Consider the following 17,359-nt stretch of genomic DNA (forward strand, 5'->3'; position numbering starts at 1 on the left):
CGCATCCTTGACCGCTGGCTACGTCCCTTCCGTCTTCAAGAGAGCGAGAGTTGCACCCCTTCTGAAAAAAACCTACACTCGATCCCTCCGATGTCAACAACTACAGGCCAGTATCCCTTCTTTCCTTTCTCTCCAAAACTCTTGAACGCGCCGTGCTTGGCCAGCTCTCTTGCTATCTCTCTCAGAATGACCTTCTTGATCCTAATCAGTCAGGTTTCAAGACTGGGCATTCAACTGAGACTGCTCTTCTCTGTGTCACGGAGGCTCTCCGCACTGCTAAAGCTAACTCTCTCTCCTCTGCTCTCATCCTTCTAGACCTATCTTCTGCCTTTGATACCGTGAACCATCAGATCCTCCTCTCCACCCTCTCCGAGCTGGGCATCTCCGGCACCGCGCACGCTTGGATTGCGTCCTACCTGACAGGTCGCTCCTACCAGGTGGCGTGGCGAGAATCTGTCTCCGCACCACGTGCTCTCACCACTGGTGTCCCCCAGGGCTCTGTTCTTGGCCCACTCCTATTCTCGCTATACACCAAGTCACTTGGCTCTGTCATATCCTCACATGGTCTCTCATATCATTGCTATGCAGACGACACACAATTAATCTTCTCCTTTCCCCCTTCTGACAACCAGGTGGCGAATCGCATCTCTGCATGTCTGGCAGACATATCAGTGTGGATGACGGATCACCACCTCAAGCTGAACCTCGGCAAGACGGAGCTGCTCTTCCTCCCGGGGAAGGACTGCCCGTTCCATGATCTCGCCATCACGGTTGACAACTCCCTTGTGTCCTCCTCCCAGAGTGCTAAGAGCCTTGGCGTGACCCTGGACAACACCCTGTCGTTCTCCACCAACATCAAGGCGGTGACCCGATCCTGTAGGTTCATGCTCTACAACATTCGCAGAGTACGACCCTGCCTCACACAGGAAGCGGCGCAGGTCCTAATCCAGGCACTTGTCATCTCCCGTCTGGATTACTGCAACTCGCTGTTGGCTGGGCTCCCCTGCCTGTGCCATTAAACCCCCTACAACTCATCCAGAACGCCGCAGCCCGTCTGGTGTTCAACCTTCCCAAGTTCTCTCACGTCACCCCGCTCCTCCGCTCTCTCCACTGGCTTCCAGTCGAAGCTCGCATCCGCTACAAGACCATGGTGCTTGCCTCACGGAGCTGTGAGGGGAACGGCACCTCCGTACCTTCAGGCTCTGATCAGGCCCTACACCCAAACAAGGGCACTCCGTTCATCCACCTCTGGCCTGCTCGCCTCCCTACCTCTGAGGAAGCACAGTTCCCGCTCAGCCCAGTCAAAACTGTTCGCTGCTCTGGCACCCCAATGGTGGAACAAGCTCCCTCACGACGCCAGGACAGCGGAGTCAATCACCACCTTCCGGAGACACCTGAAACCCCACCTCTTCAAGGAATACCTGGGATAGGATAAAGTAATCCTTCTAACCCCCCTTAAAAGATTTAGATGCACTATTGTAAAGTGGTTGTTCCACTGGATATTATAGGTGAATGCACCAATTTGTAAGTCGCTCTGGATAAGAGCGTCTGCTAAATGACTAAAATGTAAAAAAAAAAAAAAATGTCATAATTACGTAAAATTCTGGCAAATTAGTTCGCAACGAGCCAGGCGACCCAAACTGTTGCATATACCCTGACTCTGCGTGCAATGAACGCAAGAGAAGTGACACAATTTTACCTGGTTAATATTGCCTGCTAACCTGGATTTCTTTTAGCTAAATATGCAGGTTTAAAAATATACTGCTCAAAAAAATAAAGGGAACACTTAAACAACACATCCTAGATCTGAATGAAAGAAATAATCTTATTAAATACTTTTTTCTTTACATAGTTGAATGTGCTGACAACAAAATCACACAAAAATAATCAATGGAAATCCAATTTATCAACCCATGGAGGTCTGGATTTGGAGTCACACTCAAAATTAAAGTGGAAAACCACACTACAGGCTAATCCAACTTTGATGTAATGTCCTTAAAACAAAGTCAAAATGAGGCTCAGTAGTGTGTGTGGCCTCCACGTGCCTGTATGACCTCCCTACAATGCCTGGGCATGCTCCTGATGAGGTGGCGGATGGTCTCCTGAGGGATCTCCTCCAAGACCTGGACTAAAGCATCCGCCAACTCCTGGACAGTCTGTGGTGCAACGTGGCGTTGGTGGATGGAGCGAGACATGATGTCCCAGATGTGCTCAATTGGATTCAGGTCTGGGGAACGGGCGGGCCAGTCCATAGCATCAATGCCTTCCTCTTGCAGGAACTGCTGACACACTCCAGCCACAAGAGGTCTAGCATTGTCTTGCATTAGGAGGAACCCAGGGCCAACCGCACCAGCATATGGTCTCACAAGGGGTCTGAGGAGCTCATCTCGGTACCTAATGGCAGTCAGGCTACCTCTGGCGAGCACATGGAGGGCTGTGCGGCCCCCCAAAGAAATGCCACCCCACACCATGACTGACCCACCGCTAAACCGGTCATGCTGGAGGATGTTGCAGGCAGCAGAACGTTCTCCACGGTGTCTCCAGATTCTGTCACGTCTGTCACATGCTCAGTGTGAACCTGCTTTCATCTGTGAAGAGCAGAGGGCGCCAGTGGCGAATTTGCCAATCTTGGTGTTCTCTGGCAAATGCCAAACGTCCTGCACGGTGTTGGGCTGTAAGCACAACCCCCACCTGTGGACGTCGGACCCTCATGGAGTCTGTTTCTGACCGTTTGAGCAGACACATGCACATTTGTGGCCTGCTAGAGGTCATTTTGCAGGGCTCTGGCAGTGCTTCTCCTGCTCCTCCTTGCACAAAGGCGGAGGTAGCGGTCCTGCTGCTGGGTTGTTGCCCTCCAACGGCCTCCTCCACGTCTCCTGATGTACTGGCCTGTCTCCTGGTAGCGCCTCCATGCTCTGGACACTACGCTGACAGACTGACAGACACAGCAAACCTTCTTGCCACAGCTCGCATTGATGTGCCATCCTGGATGAGCTGCACTACCTGAGCCACTTGTGTGGGTTGTAGACTCAGTCTCATGCTACCACTAGAGTGAAAGCACTGCCAGCATTCAAAAGTGACCAAAACATCAGCCAGGAAGCACAGGTACTGAGAAGTGGTCTGTGGTCCCCACCTGCTGAACCACTCCTTTATTGGGGGTGTCTTGCTAATTGCCTATAATTTCCACCTGTTGTCTATTCCATTTGCACAACAGCATGTGAAATTTATTTTCAATCAGTGTTGCTCCCTAGTGGACAGTTTGATTTCACAGAAGTGTGATTGACTTGGAGTTACATTGTGTTGTTTAAGTGTTCCCTTTATTTTTTTGAGCAGTGTATATACTTCTGTGTATTGATTTTTAAGAAAGGCATTGATGTTTATGGTTAGGTACAGTTGTGCAACAATTGTGCTTTCTTCGCAAATGCGCTTTTGTTAAATCATCCCCCGTTTGGCGAAGTTGGCTGTCTTTGTTAGGAAGAAATAGTCTTCACACAGTTCGCAACGAGCCAGGCGTCCCAAACTGCTGCATATACCCTGACTCTGTTGCAAGAGAAGTGACACAATTTTCCTAGTTAAAAGAAATTCGTGTTAGCAGGCAATATTAACTAAATATGCAGGTTTAAAAATATATACTTGTGTGTTGATTTTAAGAAAGGCGTTGATGTTTATGGTTAGGTAAACGTTGGAGCAACGACAGTCCTTTTTCGCGAATGCGCACCGCATCGATTATATGCAACGCAGGACACGCTAGATAAACTAGTAATATCATCAACCATGTGTAGTTAACTAGTGATTATGATTGATTGATTGTTTTTTATAAGATAAGTTTAATGCTAGCTAGCAACTTACCTTGGCTTCTTACTGCATTCACGTAACAGGCAGGCTCCTCGTGGAGTGCAATGTAAGGCAGGTGGTTAGAGCGTTGGGACTAGTTAACCGTAAGGTTGCAAGATTGAATCCCCGAGCTGACAAGGTACAAATCTGTCGTTCTGCCCCTGAACAAGGCAGTTAACCCACCGTTCCTAGGCCATCATTGAAAATAAGAATGTGTTCTTAACTGACTTGCCTAGTTAAATAAAGGTGTAAAAAAATATATAATAATAAATCAGCCAAATCGGTGTACAAAAATACAGATGTCCGATTGTTATGAAAACTTGAAATCGGCCCTAATTAAATCGGTCGACCTCTAATCAAGATAGTTAAATCTTCCACTCTAGAGCGGTATTGAGGTCTCCTTAGTGCAGTCTATCCCTAAGCTCTCCATTAAAACGAGACTTAGCCACATTCCAACGGTTGGCCTCGCCTCAGCCATCCCCTTAACTAGACACCGCATACATGCCCAAAATAACTTAGCGTCGCTTCTCGCCCACTACACCCCCTTGCTTGGTGTTTTGGTCTAACATTAGTACATATTTGAGTGGAGGAGATGGTCAGGCCTCCCTCCATTCTCTGGGTTAAAGTGCCTTCCGAAAGTATTCATACCGCTTGACTTATTCCACATTTTATGTTACAGCCTGAATCCAAAAGTATTTAAATAGCTTAATTTTCTCACCCATCTACACACAATATCCCATAATGACAAAATGGAAGAATTTATTGAAAATGAAATACAGAAATCTCATTTACATAAGTATTTACACCCATGAGTCAATACTTTGTAGAAGCATCTTTAGCAGTGATTACAGCTGTGAGTCTTTCTGGGTAAGTCTCTAAGAGCTTTCCACACCTGGATTGTGCAACATTTGGCCATTATTCTTTTCAAAATTCTACAAGCTCTGTGAAATTGTTTGCTGGTCATTGCTAGACAACCATTTTCAGGTTTTTCATGTAGATTTAAGTCAAATCTGTAACTTCGACACTCAGGAACATTCAATCTTTTTGGTAAGCAACTCCAGTGTAGAGTTGGCCTTGTGTTTTAGGTTATTGTCCTGCTGACAGCTGAATTTATCTCCCAGTGCCTGGTGGAAAGCAGACTGAACCAGGTTTTCCTCTAGGGTTTTGCCTGTTCTTAGCTCCATTACATTTCTTTTTTATCCTGATAAACTCCACAGTCCTTAACGATTACAAGCATACCCATAACATGATGCAGCCACCACTATGCTTGAAAATATGAGGTGTGGTACTCAGTAATGTGTTGCATTGGATTTGTCCCAAACTTAACAACACTTTGTATTCAGGACAAAAATGCAAATTATTATGTGACTTGTTAAGCAAATGTTTACTCTTGAACTTATTTAGGTTTGCCATAACAAAAGGGTTGAATACTTATTGACTCAAGACATTTCAGCTTCTCATAAAAAAATAAAAAATTGAACAAATTTAGAAAAACATAATTCCACTTTGACATTATGGGGTATTGTGTGGAGGCCAGTGACAAAACAATCTCAATTTAATCAATTTTAAATTCAGGCTGTAACACAACTAAATGTGGAAAAAGTCAAGGGGTGTGACTACCTTCTGACGGTATAAAGGGATGTTGAGGGATTGATTCATGTATGACCATCATGGAGAGGACAGACAACCAGTTCTTCTTCTCTAGTATAGACTGTCCTGCTGGTTGCACTGTACGTAATAAGCATCTATGAGGAATTATAGTGTGTCAGGAACATAAAGTAAGATGTTATGTTAACACACACACACACAAAAGGGTTTTAACCTCAATGTTTGAGCAGTGCATGTACACAATGCACTGCTTTTAATAGCAACAACATTGTCAGTCGCCACCCATTCATACAGTAAATCTAGCATCATATCCATTTCATTCAACACTATACAACTGTACACAGTTCCCATGGACATCTAGTACTGTGTTCAGAACTCCCTCCGTCAGCTCTCTGGTTCAACAGAATGACACACAGCAGCACTGAAAGCTACAGAATGCCATTTCTTCATCATTATACAGAACAGCATTATAGATTTCCCATCCATGTCCAGTACTGTATCGCTTCACCCCTGGGTCCAGGGTTTTTTCTGCATATAAAAGTGTTGGGCGGGTCGCCTAAGTGTTTCTTTGGGCCGCTTATGTCCAAACAGTAAAAAAAAAAAAAAAAAGTTTAACCATTTTTAACCCAAAACGGTTCTACATTGAACCAAAAAGGGTTTTACCTGGAACCAAAAAGGGTTCTCCTATGGGGACAGCTGAAGAACCCTTTTGGAATCCTTTTTTCTAAGTGTAGATCCAACCATATAGAAGAGATATAGATTAAGAGGGGGATGTGGAGCGGGCCTATGACTCTCTGGATGCTTCCCGTTTCAGTGAGGAAGCGTGCTCGCATAGCTTAGAAATGATGAACAAGTGACTCCAAGCCAACAACCACAGAGTATTGTTGAAGCATCTTAGGGCTGACAATATTAATCCACAGGCTGTTGGTGGAACAAGATTTTTTGGGTCGAGCAGTCGCAAATATATATATATATGTTTTATGGCACACGAGACACCTGTCTGATTCACACCTGTGTATGTAGACTAATCCATTGTGGAGGCTGTGGGGATGGCACATCAGTATCACCAGTAGTACATTTACCGTTTATTCCCATAATTGGTCATCTACAATGTTTGTTTGGTTACGGTAATTTCTGTGAAAACCTACAGGGAGGGTATCTCTCCAGGAACGGGGTTGGAGTGAAAACCTACAGGGAGGGTATCTCTCCAGGAACGGGGTTGGAGTGAAACCCTCCCTGTAGGTTATCTCTCCAGGAACGGGGTTGGAGTGAAAACCTACAGGGAGGGTATCTCTCCAGGAACGGGGTTGGAGTGAAAACCTACAGGGAGTCTCAAAAGGGTTGGAGTGAAAACCTACAGGGAGGGTATCTCTCCAGGAACGGGGTTGGAGTGAAAACCTACAGGGAGGGTATCTCTCCAGGAACAGGGTTGGAGTGAAAACCTACAGGGAGGGTATCTCTCCAGGAACGGGGTTGGAGTGAAAACCTACAGGGAGGGTATCTCTCCAGGAACAGGGTTGGAGTGAAAACCTACAGGAGGGTAGCTCTCCAGGAACAGGGTTGAAGAGCCCTGCTTTAAACACTATTGTGCTGACCTGAACTGTGCTGTGCTGTACTGTGCTGGCTCTGATCATTTATTTTCATATGATCCTTTCAGCACAGCTAAAGAAACGATGGTGGATGTGTAACCAGGCTAGCATAGTACAGCTCGGCTTGGCTCAGTCATGTGAAAAGGGTCTGTGAACTTAATATGACAAAAAAAAAGGACTTCAGGCATTAGGCTAAATTAGTCATTCACGCTTCTCTCTTTGTTTCTGTCTGGTCTAACATCAGAGGTCCAGTCATGTCCAGGGGCTATCCCTGACCCTAGTTATGGGTGTCGGGGGCTTCTGTGACCGTCGGCACGTTCCTTGATTGTAATACTGTGTGACAGAGGTGGATGGGATCTTACTGCTAATGAGAATGTGTCTGTGGCGAGTCAAGAAGCCCTCCTATACAGTATCCTCAGTGAATATAGTGACAGGACTCTGCCTTCAAGTCAAATCAACTGTGTGTGTGTGAGAGGTCATAATATGTGGATGTATCCAATAGAGATCATTCAATTTATTAATACCAGAATAGATCACTCAATTTATTAATACCAGAATAGATCATTCAATTTATTTAATACCAAAATAGATCATTCAATTTATTAATACCAGAATAGATCATTCAATTTATTAATACCAGAATAGATCATTCAATTGAATTCGTTATGGTCGATATTTGGTTCCATTACACCAAAACAGCGTACAATAAAAAAACATTGAAACGATCGGCCACTCCACAGGCAAACTACAATATATTATAATATTAAAAAACACACAGGTCACTAGCCATCGTCATCATAGAGAAAACATAGACTAACACATCAAGCTGCTGAAATAGAAAATACGGTCTCCATTCCAACACTAACACATTGAATGCATCTAGCTAATAACATCTCAGTTATGATCCAGCAGTGAGAGATAGCATTGAGGTGGCCCACGTGGATTAACGGCTAAGCCTCCACTGGAGACACAGCATCCTAAATGGCACCATATCCCCTATATAGTGAACTACTTTTGACCAGGGCTCATAGGCATTATGTATTTAATAGGGTGCTGTTTAGGATGCAAACACTGAGGGATCCATGCACATGGACCACCAGACTCCCAAACTCCATTAGTTAAATACTCACATTCTCTGACTGCAACAACATGCTGTTGCAACATATTTCCACACAGACTGCCAGATTTTCTGAGGATATCAGATAGTGTTTTTTACATTTTTCCATGACATTTGGAATTACTTAGTTTGCACATCTGAGTACATTAAATGTAAAAACACAATGATGGAAGATTTTTTATCTTGTCGTTACAATTTGCTATTAATAATAATGATGTGTGATTGTTTGCTGCGGTCCTATCGATGACTGGTACATATATTGCTATGATACCTGTTAGCAAATGGAATTAGTCAGTTAATAACAAAATGTTTCCTCTGAAGCAACCATTGTACAGTTTGCAGATGGGACATACTTGAGTATTTGGCACAGTATATTGTTCAATATATTACTGTGTTTAAAAAAAAAATCATATACAATTACTAAGGCCTTTACATGAGACCCATATCCCTTAACTTTCAGTCTTGTCTTTTTTTCTTTTTTTTTTGTTGCTTACTGCAGTTGGTATTAAGCATGTCTTTAACCATTAAAATGTTGGTTTGGTTATTATTTCTGTTTGTAAAATGTCCCAGACGGTCTCCCGTCCCAGTACTAACCAGGCCCGACCCTGAACAGGCGGTATGGTATGGCCACAACCTTATTTTTTAACCCCTTTTTCTCCCCGAATTTGGTTTGTAGGCTCTTGTCTTGGGAGAGGCAAAGGTCGAGTCCTGCGTCCTCTGAAACATGACCCGCCTGGCTGTCTACTTCTTATCACACTGCTCTCTTAACCTGGATGTCAGCCGCACCAATATGTCGGAGAAAACACAGTTCGACTGACGACCAGAGTCAGCTTGCAAGCGCCTGGCCCAGTCACTGGGAGTCGCTAGAGCACGATGAGCCAAGGAAAGCCCCACCGGCCAAACCCTCCCCTACCCCAGATGGCACTGGGCCAATTGTGCACCGTCCTATGGGGCTCCTGGTCATGACCGGTTGTGGCACAGGATCGAACCCAAGGCTGTAGCGGCGCATCTGCACTGCCGTGCAGTGCTTTTAACCTCTGCGCCACCCAGGAACCCAGTCTTGTCTTTTTAAAGAAAATCTAGCTTAGTCACTTATATTTGAGTCATTTAGCAGATGCTCTTATCCAGAGCGACTTTGTTGTGGAAATTCAGTACTGAGAGACTTGGGTGATTTCTTCAAACAATCATCTTATTTAATAACGATAAATTATTGCAATAATGAGGCTGGTCTGCCCACCACCCCCTTGAGTGTCAGACCAAGTAACCTAACGTTTACACAAATGCAGACTACTATATATAGCGAACACTAACAATGCTCAGTCATGGTTGGTTCAACCTTCCTCATGCAGACCAAGGAGCATCATAAGCCACTCTGGGTTCATCCTGTCGTTATTTGGGGTGGCAAGTAGCTTCGTGGTTAGAGCATTGGGCCAGTAACCGAAAGGTTGCTGGATCGAATCCCTGAGCTGACAAGGTAAAATCTGTCGTTCTGCCCCTGAACAAGACAGTTAACCCACTGTTCACCGGTAGGCCGTCACTGTAAATAAAAAATTGTTCTTGCCTAGTTAAATAAAGGTTAAAAAAATAAATACAAAAATCTGCAGGTGGGTTGTTGTCTTAACACCACCCTGGCTTAGTTTCTCATATGCAAGTATGATTTTGAGACAATGCGGGATTGTTCTATTCTTAAGCTATCTCTAGTAAAACACATTCTTGTCTATGAAACACAGTCTTTAACTCATTTGTGGCTCAAGCCATCTCTGGTGACCATACGCCCAGATTAGCTGCAGGGAACTAGAGTGGAGACCATGAAAATACAGACACTAGCAGGACAGAAATGTCTTACTATTAGTTACATATTAATTGTTAACCATTAATATCAAATAAATCAGGTAAATATGGAATTTTCTATCACAACTTACAGGAGCAATTAGGGTTAAGTGCCTTGCTCAAGGGCTCGTGGGTAGATTTTTCAACTAGTCGGCTCAGCGATTCGAACGAGCGACCTTTCGGTTATTGGCCCAACGCTCTTAAACGCTACTTACCTGTCACTTGTGGCCCTTTAAAATCTTTACCCCTCAAATCTTCTCCACTCCTCCCAGTTGTAAAACCCAGAGGAGCTTTTCCACTCCTCCTCTCCATCAGTAAGTGACAGTAGATCATATCTTAGCCTGGGATGATCAGCTAATAGATGATGTACTTACTCAACATGAATGCACCCAAAACTCCCTCTATCATACACATGAATTTACTACCGTGTAATAGAAAGTTAATACCCATCTTTAGTCAATGTCCTGTACACTGACTATAAAATATGACATTCTTGTAGTAATATTCTACCATACAACAACCTTAAATCACCTAGTCTAGCATTCCTTCTCATTCTATTCTGCCTGTGGCAGTTGACCTTTCCTGACTCCTCACTCCCTCTACCCTTCTCTTTATTATAGTTCAACTCTCTCCCTTTCTCCCCTCTTCAACTCTCCCTCTCTCCTCCCATATTCCTCCTCTCATATCTCCCTCTCTCTCCTTGAGGAGTTCTTGCAGAAACAGCCCATGGAGTTGAATGGAGCAGTGGACTGGCCTGACACTGCTTGAGGAGAGTGTTTGCGCTCCAAGTTTCTCAGCCTCCCTGAGGACAATGCTGTCGTTTGTGGCCACTTGGCTCGGCGCTACAAAGACCACACAGACTACCAGCCAGAGCTGGAGGGGATGTGTGTGTGTGTGTGTGTGAGAAGAGAGAGACAGAGTATGCATACGTTGTTGCATGTGTGTGTGCGTCCGTGTGTGTGACTCTGGGTTGACTGCTAACACTAGTCTGGTTGACTGAGATCTCACATCAGCCAGCTGTAGAGGGGCCCCAGGAGATACAGTGTGATAGAAGCATGATAGGAGACAGAACAGAGCTGGCGGGCCAAAACTGAAAACACACACACTGACCGCACCCATCTCCCTCCCAAAATGATGCACGCATGTACGCACATGACACACACACACACACACACACCCATACATCCGCAATAGATGTACTAAATGACCTTGAAAGTCACTGACAGCCACTTCATGGCCACTTCAACATCATCAACACACTGCAACAAAAAACTTCCTTAAACTTTCCTTAATTGAAACCACTACAAACAAATAATACCCTGCTGTAAACACACTGCCAATCAATACAAACAATACAGCCACGGTCCGGTGAGTCTGGTCCAAAAGCGATGAGTCACTGTGTGTCCCCATGGAGACCAGCACAGCTGGTATGTGTCAGGGAAACACCCCTACTGATTAATCTGGAGCGGCCCAGTGGCGTTTCCCCCCAGCCCCGTGTGTGTGTGTGTGTGTGTGTGTGTGTGTGTGTGTGTGTGTGTGTGTGTGTGTGTGTGTGTGTGTGTGTGTGTGTGTGTGTGTGTGTGAAGCCCAGCCTGTCAGCTCTCAGGCCAGTGTTTAGCAGATAAACAGACTCTGTGTTTTCAGCATTCTATACCTCTGAGGTCACTACTAGAGATAGAGATAGTGGGAGTGAGATAATGGCCATCTGCAGATGCCCTAACATACAACCCACTCCCCCCCCCAACACTCACTTTCAAAAACCTGATAACGCTCACATACCTTTCAAATCACCACAATTTCAACCCGTCACTTCGGCTAAGCCTCAAGATCCATATGGACTTCCACACGTCCACTGGGTTTCTACAACTCTTTGTCTCACTCACACACAGACACACAGTCACTTTGGCAAATCCACATCTATAATCTCCCTCCACATGCTTTTAACATTTTCTACAAATGAAAACCTCCTGGACGTACAGGTTTTTACCAGGCACTTAAATTCAACTCCAACCAAGACACATGTGAGGGAGACGTTCTATCAGTGCAGAGAGGTTGTGTGGGCAGAGAGCCAGACTGCATATCTGTCCTTTAGAGAGAGAGAGGAAGCGACACCGATAGAGAGGATCCAGGCTGCTTGCATGCGACCTTTAGTTTGCTCCAGTAAGAGAGAGAGAGAGAGAGAGAGAGAGAGAGAGAGAGAGAGAGAGAGAGAGAGAGAGAGAGAGAGAGAGAGAGAGAGAGAGAGAGAGAGAGAGAGAGAGAGAGAGAGAGAGAGAGAGAGAGAGAGAGAAAGCGACACCGGTAGAGAGGATCCAGGCTGCTTGCATGCGTCCTTTAGTTTGCTCCAGTAAGAGAGAGAGAGAGCGTTTGCTCTACTCCACAGAGAGAGATAAGACCCTGGGTAAAGCCAGATGATTAGAGCAGAGAACAGAGGTGGAGAGGATGCCAAGCTACAGCAGCACCACATGCAGTGCCTTCAGAAAGTATTCACATCCTTTGACTTCATTTAAAATGTATTAAATTGAGATTTCGTCGTCACTGGCCTAAAAAACCCTAAATGTCAAAGTGGAATTATGTTGATCTATACTTTTATAAATTAATTACAAAATAAAAAGCTGAAATGTCTCGAGTCAATAAGTGTTCAACCCCTTTGTTATGGCAAGCCTAAATAAGTTCAGGAGTAAAATGTTTTAAAACAAATCGCAGAATAAGTTGCATGGACTCACTCTGTGTGCAATAATAGTGTTGAACATGATTTTTAATGACTACCTCATCCCTGTACCCCACACATACAATTATCTGTAAGGTCCCTCAGTCGAGTAATGAACTTCAAACAAAGATTCAACCACAAAGACCAAAGAAAGGCACCTACTGGTAGACAATATTACTTTCTTTATTTTTTAAGCAGAGACCCAGTCACTACAAAGATACAGACGTTCTTTCTAACTCAGTTGTCGGAGAGGAAGAAAACTGCTCAGGGATTTCACCATGAAGGCAATGGTGACTTTAATGGCTGTGATAGGAGAAAACTGGGGATGGATCAACCACATTATAGTTACTCCACAATACTAACCTAATTGACAGAGTGAAAAGAAGGAAGCCTGTACAGAATATTCCAAAACATGCATCATGTTAGCAACAAGGCGCTAAAGTAATACTGCAAAAAATGTGGCAAAGCAATTCACTTTTTGTCCTGAATACAAAGTGTTATGTTGGAGGTAAATCCAATACAACACATTACTGAGTACCACTCTCCAAATTTTCAAGCATAGTGGTGGTTGTATCATGTTATGGGTATGCTTGTAATCGTTAAGGACCGGCTGAGTTTTTCAGGATAAAAAAGAAACTGAATGGAGCACAGGCAAAATCCGAGAGGAAAATCTGGTTCACTCTGCTGTCCACCAAGAAGACAGTGAATGTTACGGTTTTGACTTAAATCCAAATGTGTAGATGGGTGAGAAAAACAAAATTGTATACATTTTGAATTCAGGCTGTAACATAACAAAATATGGAATAAGTTAAGGGGTTTGAATACTTTCTGAAGGCACTGTACATCTTACTGTACATTGTGAGAGACTGATATACTTGTGATTTGCTTTAAATTCCGGGGAATCACATGGGTAACCACTGAGCGGTCTTTAAACATGACCAGATGGAGCGGTAGTGACAATTATATCATAATAACAAGGTGCATGACATCATTACTGCGAGAAGTCCTGCCGATCAGGAAGTGGAGTGTGGAGTCAGTGTGGAGCGTGTTAGACTTACAGCTGAGTGTTTCACGTGGGTCTGGGGAGGAGAAGAGGTTTAAATGGCAGCCCAGGGAGCTCTGTGTGTGTGTGTGTGTTTTTGGTATTACTATCTTTGTTGGGACAATAAGTCCTCACAAGGATAGTAAAACAAGGAAAGTTCAAACAAGTGTGGAAATTTGTTGGTCCCCACAACAAAAAAGGCCATTTTAGGCTAAGTTTAGGGTTTTGGAAAATATGATTTTGAATGGGAATAAATGTTTTGGTCCCCCAAGGATAGTAAAACAAACATGTGATATGTGTGTGTGTGTGTGTGTGTGTGTGTGTGTGTGTGTGTGTGTAGGTTTAAATGGTGGCCCAGGGAGCTAGCAAGGTCTCTTTACTGTCCTACACACTGGTCTAGTACACATAGCTCGTCTTACCAGGGTGAATGACAGAGGGAGAGAAAGAGAGGAACAACTGGACCTTGCATGGTTGGTGGGATACTGAACCCTTCACATCCATCCATCCGGTCCTGTAAAAGGTTTACGAGTCATGCAGCTTTTTCTCTCTATTCTGTCTCTCCTTTTTTTCCTCCTCCGGTCTTCCTTTCAGGGGCAATGGACGTACCTCTCTGGGCTGACGCCCTCACAACCCCTTGGAATGCCTGGTCCTCTGTCTCTCTGTGGTGTGTGTGTTGTGTGTGTGTGTGTGTGTGTGTGTGTGTGTGTGTGTGTGTGTGTGTGTGTGTGTGTACCCCTGGCCTAGACATTAGTCACATCAGACTGCCTTGGAGGAATGGAATAAATGAAGCACATGGAAATGCATAGAGAGAGGGGGGGAGGGGGAGACAGAGAGGAAAAGAAGGGGAGAGGGAAGAGAGAGATGTAGGGAAGGGAGAAAGGAGGAAAGGGAAAAACATTTGGCCTCAATTCTCCATTTCACTCCAACACCATTGTTAACTTGCATCATCACACAAGTATTTTAACACGAAAACAGGACCAGCCCAAATAAGAATTCGTCATTTTCAGACTTTTGCCTCTTCAGATATTGCTATCGAGGCAAGATAACAGACAGAAAAAGCACTATGAAATGATTAACTAGCTTAAAGCGACAAACTCAAATCCACTTTCCATTGTGGTGTAATGTATAAATGCAGTATAAGGAGCTTAGCCAGAGAGATTAGCAGCCTCACTTAACTGCAAATCCTAAATATGGACGACGCACCAAGACTACGTCTACGGACAATTAAAACGGAGAAAGCTCTACATTCCATATGAAAGCAATTGACTTGCCTAGTTAAAGAACGGTTAAAGACTGGTTGATTCAAAGATAAACCTATAGTGAAAACCCCCTCCTCCTCCTCCTCTCCCCCTCCTCTCCCCCTCCTCCCTCGGTCTGGTCGGTTTAGAGCATCTTTGTTCATTCAGTTCCTACTCTGGCAGGTTGCCAAGCCCCAGGCAGACACTATATGCCCAGGCCAGACCCAGATCAGACCCAGGCCAGACCCAGATCAGACCCAGGCCAGACCCAGATCAGACCCAGGCCAGACCAGGAGGAAAACAACGCTGACTGCTTGCTCACGTGTCTCATTAACACGTTCCCTGGATAATGTTGACAGGCCAACCTAGGCATTCTCTTCATGACTAAAGCTTATTGTCATGACCTCGATACACAGTTCAGAAACTGATGAGGAGGCTCATGTCATGCAGCATAGTGAAGTTGTCCTCTGAAGAGGGGTGGTGCTGTTAGGACCATAACCAACACATAACAGGTCGGGACATCAAGGAAAACGTCTAGACCAGACCGAGCCGGCGAAATAATGATGAGGAGATGAAGAAATGTTAAACAAATCAGATGACATAGGAGAGGCATGGTCAGGCCCTCTTCAGCCACAGACGGGGGAGGAGAGGAACAAGGGAGGAAGAGGAGAGAGACAGACTGTAAACTGAACATTTTAGGGAGACAAAACCACTCACTATTTCCCATGTAGGATAACTTCCAAAAGCAGTGAAACATCTTGTGGTGTGTGTGAGATATAATGTGTATGTATGTGTGTGTGTGTGTGTGTGTGTGTGACACCACAGTAAAACGTTTCGCCAGACAGGCACAGAGTGACCACCAACAGACAAATCAAAGCCATATCATTTGTTAGTTCAGCGTTTTCAAAATAAGCAAGTGGCAACCCAAAGTGTCCGTTTATTTTTGAAAACGTCTGTGGCGCGGTGAAGAAAGCTTTCCATGCAGAATAATGCTTAGCCTACTGCACTTGAGACAACTGCAATGTCTTTTCATTAAAACACGTAACAAGTCTACAATGAATGTGATACATGAATTGGGGTTGTTGCTACAACCCACTGGTGCTGCTACACAATAAGTCAGAGGAAGAGCAACGTTTATGCATGTAAATAAATATATCTTACCTCTCTGGGGAGATGATTTCCTCGTCCGGTCAAATCGTTCACACCGTTTCCTCACCTAGAGAAAACACAAAACAGACAGAGTTATTCATCTTCTGAGAGCTCTTCTGTCTTACTGACATAACAATCTCATCAACCAAAAAGCATTTTAATGTGTCTGGAGCAAAGTACTTTAAAAACAGCAGACTTCTTCATAATTAGACACAGAGAGACGTATCTATTTGGTTTAAACACAACTCTGCTATTACAATACATGCTTTTGAGGCCTAGTCTGCATAGATAGACAGAATTGGAGTCCCAAATGACACCCTATTCTCTGTATAGTGCACCATTTTTGACCAGACCCCTATAGGCCCTGGTCAAAAGAAGTGCATAGGGTGCATTTGGGACTCATGCAGAGACCTCAGGTAAAAACACAGTTTAGATATGAAAAGATGAAATGATAAGGTGGGCCTCTTGTAAAATAGCATCTAGCCTTCTGATCTTTTAAAAGAGGCTTGGAATGCACTCAATACACATCAAAGTCATCGTAACTACATCATTCACATACACATCGTTGACTCAAACACCAAATGTCCTACATCATCAAAAAGGAGGGATATAAAGCAAACAAAACAGACAAAAATAATCCCATTCTTATTTCACAGCCCAACCTCTCATTTAGCTGGTGGTCAGGGGCCCAGTGTACAGGGTGTACAACCTCTCATTTAGCTGGTGGTCAGGGGCCCAGTGTACAGGGTGTGTAGGCTCTCATTTAGCTGGTGGCCAGGGGCCCAGTGTACAGGGTGTGTAGGCTCTCATTTAGCTGGTGGCCAGGGGCCCAGTGTACAGGGTGTGTAGGCTCTCATTTAGCTTGTGGCCAGGGGCCCAGTGTACAGGGTGTGTAGGCTCTCATTTAGCTGGTGGCCAGGGGCCCAGTGTACAGGGTGTACAACCTCTCATTTAGCTGGTGGCCAGGGGCCCAGTGTACAGGGTGTGTAGGCTCTCATTTAGCTGGTGGCCAGGGGCCCAGTGTACAAGGTGTGTAGGCTCTCATTTAGCTGGTGGCCAGGGGCCCAGTGTACAGGGTGTGTAGGCTCTCATTTAGCTGGTGGCCAGGGGCCCAGTGTACAGGGTGTGTAGGCTCTCATTTAGCTGGTGGCCAGGGGCCCAGTGTACAGGGTGTGTAACCTCTCATACAGCAGTGGTTGGGAGGGGAGTTGTAGAGGAATGCTGTCAAAGTGTAAACATCTT

The 17,359-nt window shown here is 44.7% G+C and overlaps 1 protein-coding gene across 1 annotated transcript in view; it reads right to left on the reverse strand.

Annotated features, from left to right (window-relative positions):
• Positions 1-17,359, reverse strand: part of LOC106589748 (gamma-adducin) — a 150,770-nt gene that overhangs the window by 99,097 nt on the left and 34,314 nt on the right. The window contains exon 2 of the mRNA XM_045707977.1: positions 16,130-16,184. The gene's annotated coding sequence lies outside the window, so the exon portion shown is untranslated. The remainder of the gene's footprint in view (positions 1-16,129; positions 16,185-17,359) is intronic.

The sequence above is a fragment of the Salmo salar genome, chromosome ssa02 (assembly GCF_905237065.1).
Source record: "Salmo salar chromosome ssa02, Ssal_v3.1, whole genome shotgun sequence".
NCBI classification, from domain to species: Eukaryota; Metazoa; Chordata; class Actinopteri; order Salmoniformes; family Salmonidae; genus Salmo; species Salmo salar.